Source organism: Hyaena hyaena, unplaced genomic scaffold (assembly GCF_003009895.1).
Source record: "Hyaena hyaena isolate Hyena2069 unplaced genomic scaffold, ASM300989v1 scaffold_225, whole genome shotgun sequence".
Taxonomy (NCBI): domain Eukaryota; kingdom Metazoa; phylum Chordata; class Mammalia; order Carnivora; family Hyaenidae; genus Hyaena; species Hyaena hyaena.
In genome coordinates this window covers 1747139-1752691 of record NW_024080857.1, presented here as the reverse complement: position 1 = coordinate 1752691, position 5553 = coordinate 1747139, and positions in this window count along the sequence as shown.

The window sequence follows — 5553 nt, the reverse complement described above, 5'->3', positions numbered from 1 at the left end:
TTGGAAATGTGTAGTGGGGATGTGAAGGTTTCCCTGAAATAATAGAAGAAAACTCTTGTAGGGGCACCTGGGTGGCTCAGTCGGTTAAGCATCCGACTTCAGCTCAGGTCATGATCTCACGGTTCGTGGGTTCAAGCCTGGCATTGCGCTCTGTGCTGACAGCTAGCTCAGAGCCTGGAGCCTATTTCAGATTCTGTGTCTCCCTTTCTCTCTGACCTTCCTTTGCTCATGCTATCTCTCTCTGTCAGAAATAAATAAAAAACATCAAAAAAATTTTTAAAAAGAAGAAAGCTCTTGTAAAAGCAATGACAGCATTGCTTTATAATTGGTAACATTAGAGAATATCTTGATGTATGGAAGTTTAGAAATAAACTTCATTTCAATATTAGGGAGCATACACTTACATTTAGTAATTATTCAAAACTGAGATTTGTTTCATGTCCATGGCTCCCCATCAACGGATAATCAAGTGGAAGGTGTCCTATTAGCAGAAAAATAACATGTTGGTTATAGTTTAAAATCTGTGTGCTGTTTTATATACTTGAAAGTTGCTGAGAGTAAATCTTAAATGTTCTCACTGCAAAAAAAAAAGGTAATTATGAGACACAATGGAGGTGTTAGCTAATGCTTTGGTGGCCATCATTTTGCAGTGTATGTGTATGAAATCAACACATCATGAGGCTTAAACTTACACAGCGTTATATGTCTATTATATCTCAATAAACCTGGGGGGTGCTAAATGCATTTTTGTATGCATTTTGATTCGGCCGTTTTGAATGAAGAAGTGGTTCTTCTAGAGACAGTACTCTTCTATTGTTTCCGCACCACCGCAGGGCTGTGTACGGCACTCAGCAGGAACAGAGGGCAGTAATATCGATGCCAAAGAAGTTGCTCAGGGAGCAAATGATCTGAAGAGCCCCGGAGATTTCAAGGCAAGTCTTTGAAGAGTCCCTCTGTAAGGCAAGCCTCAGATCTGATATGACTGGTTTGCTGCAACCCTGATTAGATGACATTCCTTGAAGTGAGAGGTCTGCAACTTAACTCTTCCTGGGGACTTTTCCCTCTCACGCAGACTCTTTAATCTCTCTGTGGCAATAAAGATAAAACCCAGTTAGGTTTGTTTTAAAGAGAATCACACTACAACCTTCCCCACCTCACCTCCACATACACAGAAACCTATTTGGCTCTCTAAGGGATGCACACCTGGGCAACTTGAGATGAAACTTTCCTCTTTCCATCCAGTCCTTTATTCTCGTGTAATCATTACATATTATAGAAAAAAACCCTTACAACTTGAAATGTCGATGAACCAGTGACATCCCTTTTAGGACTCTTTTGAATTTTAATGATCCAGTGGATGACCTTTGCCAGCAACTCTGTATTTCCATGTTTAGACAGCATCATAATGGAAACTGATTTATTAAAAACTACCCCAAGCATATAGCATCTGATGTTAATTTTATAAGATGTTAATTTTATAAGATGTTAATTTTATAAGAAGTGGAGGGTATTAGTAGAAATAGTGAGAGTTTTATTTGCCAACAGACGTTGGGGGAAATTGGCTAAAATTTCAGGGTAGATATGTAAAATATGCACAACAAAATTTCTTTGCAGGTTAGCAAGAAATCATCTAAGAATTATATTCCAATATTTGCCTCTTTTTAAGGAACTATGCAAAATGAAGCCCAGAAAATGACCATAGCATTGTGCCTTTGGGTGATTGTCATGGGCAGAAATTATTGCTGGTTTAACATTGTCACAGTGGCCTCTCCAAAACAATGAAAATTACCCACCACACCCTCTACTTCTTCATCTTTCAGGTATTTTTGAGGAGCTTTATTAGTATGGTATGTAGACTGAATAGCTCTCTCCCCTTATCCTATGGGACTGTATACTAGTTCCTCTGAGATGATCTGGGGCAATATCAACTGAAAGGATGTTCTAGGGGCCACTAGGTGATCCCTAACAATCTGTAGGCCAGTTGACATATTAGATAGCCCACTTCTAAAAGTAAGGGATAACTCATGGAATGTGTTACAATAAATTTTAAATATACCAGATTAAAAGTTAAAAGAAACAATTCTAACCCCCATCATGATTATTTTAAATTTGTATTTTAGTTTATTTATTTTGAGAGAGTGAGAGAGAGAGGTGGAGGGACAGAGAGAGAGAGAGAGTCCCAAACAGGTTCCATACCATCAGCACGGGCCCTGACATGAGATTCAAATTCACGAACAATGAGATCATGACCAGAGCTGAAACCAAGAGTCAGACATTTAACTAACTGAGACTCCCAGGTACTCCTTAACTGCTTCTTTTAATTCAATTCACCACATGCTTGATAATTTTTGAGTACACATTTTGTTTGTTGCTTAGAGCTATGCTGTCTTCCCCTTACTGTTACGACAGGGTCTCTTAACCCTCTAGCTCATTGTTTCTTGGGCTCACTATCCAAGGAGCCTGTTGTGGTGTCCTCTTGCTGCTCTTGCAAAAATTCTTAAAGGGAAACTTCACTAAAAGGGAGTTGAGATTTTGGCAGGGGGAGTTCTCAGGCCTACTACTCACCATCATTTGCAAATCAAGCAGAAAGGGACCATAATTGCAGGTGGATGCTACCTTGCTATCCTGGCAAGAGGAAGAAGGGCTTTCCTTCTCCTCAGCAACAGCTCAGCCAATTAACTGTCACAACTCAGCCAATGAGAAGTCACTATACTTCCAACTCCCCGTTTACTCCAATGTACTTTTGGTTCATAACAACCTTCTCAACTTACCCTTCCTCGATAAAACAGCGCATCTCTCCTTTGTTCTCTGGACTGGCCTATGGCTTTGCCATAACTTACTTGTCCCTGATTGCAATTCTCTGTTACTCCTTACTAAACCTATCTTTTTGCTGGCAGAATTCAGCTGAGTTCAACCTTGTTCTATGCACTGCCCAGCAGGCCAATAGAAGTTGAGACGCAAGATGTTGGGGTAAGAAAAGATACTTCTAGGGGCACCTGAGTGGCTCAGTCGGTTAAGTGTCTGGCTTCAGCTCAGGTCATGATCTCAGGGTTCGTGGGTTCGAGCCCCGTGTCAGGCTCTGTGCTGACAGCTCGCTCAGAGCCTGGAGCCTGTATCTCCCTCTCTCTCCGACACTCCCCTGCTCACGCTATCTCTATCTCTCTCTCTCGGAAATAAATAAAACATTAAAGAAATTTAAAAAAAAAGATACTTTTATTCTGAAAGCCAGCAAACCAAGGAGATGGAAGATTCCTTGGTCTGGTTCCAAAAAACCCATCTCCCCTCAGCTTGAAATTTGAGCTCCTTTTATGTTTGCTAAAGGGGGAAGTGGAGGGAGGTGGAGTCAAAAGAGACTGATGTCTGTGGACATCCAAGGAAGGCCATGTAACCTCTTTGTCTTCAGTCAGTTGATCTTTGCATACGGGAATCTGGTCGGGTCATTCCTGTGAATCTTAAACATAGCATAGTCCTTCCTTATCTCCTTGGGCGAAGTGGGTTTTGGGTAAGAAGCACTGTTTTGCAAATCTTAGCTGTAGCATGCCTGTGTGCAGGGCTTTGCAGAAGTTTCTAAGTGCTAGGTCACAGCAGCAAGGAAAATAGAAGCAATATGGAGTCAGACATGCTAAGTTTTTCCCTGTTATGAAAAAAAAAAAAAACCTGGCAGTTTTCTTTCTTTAAGATTAACACTTTCAATACACAGATACTATCTCACCACCTGAGCTCACCCTTCTCATTCCTTGGGCCAGAGCTACTGCCCTAAAGTGGGGAGATAACTTGCTTTTCTTTTCAGCCCTTTAGCTCTTTAGGTTTACAGATTGCTGCCCAAAGTTTTAGTTTTATAATCTTGTTTATTAAGTAAGAAAAGGAATACGGTCAAAGAGAATTAAAGGTTACAACCCGATGTTGTGTGTTTTTCATATTGATCACAAGGCTAGTGTCTGAGGCCAAAAATAGGCTGAAAAATCCCCCACAGCACTCTGACCTCAGGACATGCTTTTACATAGCTTCTCACAGCCATTTCTCCTCTCTAAAGTCCTGAGGTGCCTGATGATTTGGCACCAAATCTTTCTCCATGCTTCCAAGAAGCCGATGAAATACTCCTGAAAGCAGGGCTCCAAAACACCTGTTATCATCTCTGAATTCCTAAGTAGCCATATCGTACAGCTCTACAGCCCAATTATAGCCTTCATGCCAGTCCCCTGGACTCTGCTAGTTGTATAGATGATTACCGATAAATAAAGAATCCAAGCAGTGGCAGTTTCCTCTGATGTCATCTACACTGCCTTTTGTTTGAACAACAATCCTAATGTTACCAATCATTTTAAACAAATTGACAATCACTTCTTATTCATATATGTTTTCACAACTGCATTTCCATATTTCTTATTCTTCTTTTCATTTTTCACTCCTCTTTCTTATGTCAGCTTATGTGCAAACGGAGGGATTCTGTTCACTCTAAAATTATCTGTAGATGCCTCAGACTTAAAACTGAAAACTGAAAATAACCCACAATCAAGGTCATTCGGCAGAGGTGGCTCTGATGTTGTGGAGGACTCATAAGCAAACCAAAAATCTAAGCCCATAAATGCTTCAAGGTCATGACACTAAAACCTAAGGACAACCAACCACAAAGGGCTTTTTTAAATCCAACTGGGCTTTAAGCTACAACCACTCGATTTCTTTGCTTTCCTTCCACCTTTTCTCTATCAAAGTTTCTCCCTACCTCCTATCAGGGGAGCACTCCTAACCACTTCTGGTTTGGTGCTGCCCAGTCAGATAGACTTTTGCTCAACTAAACTCTTAACATTTTTAACATGGCTCATTTTATCTTTGAACAGTGGGAACCCAGTTAGTATTGTGCCAGAGTAAAACCCAAGTTAAATGGCTTTTATTCCATCAAAGTAGTATAGTCAGGCTGTTAAGTCATTATCGTGCCCATGCCCCACTCACCTCAACCTCCTTGAAATACCTCATTCAGCCCCTTATCAGTGAATGAATCCATTTATTTTAAATAAATTAAAATAAGTTTGTAAAATAAACCATTATTGCAGACAATAAAATAGAAACGCAAACTTTATGTGGGAAGACACATAGGTATAAATACTGTGTCGTAGCTGTAGGATGTCTAATTATCATAAGACATATTCTAAATGATTGTTCATTAATCGCTAATTCTCGAGATGAAAATCATTTGAAATAATAAAGTTGAACAAATGTGAAAAAGAAGAATCTAGTAGAAGCCTTCACTGAAAAAAGATTATTTGTATTTAACATAGTCTTACAACAGCTAGAACTGTATATATATTTCAAGTGTTGGAAACTGGTTGCGTTTCAAGCTAGAGGAGAAAGGAAAAGTTATTAGGAGAGAGACCTGCCTTAAAGACAAGAGCTATAGCCCTTTACCTTTCTAAAATGCTCCTGATTCTTGGCTCTTCTGGAGATATTCCAAATCCATATAGGAAAACGTGGGATGTCAAGGTTTCAGAAACTATTGCCCAAGGGAGGCCGAAAACATAATTTAAAGATCAGTGAGCTGTTCTTTCATTGGCATCT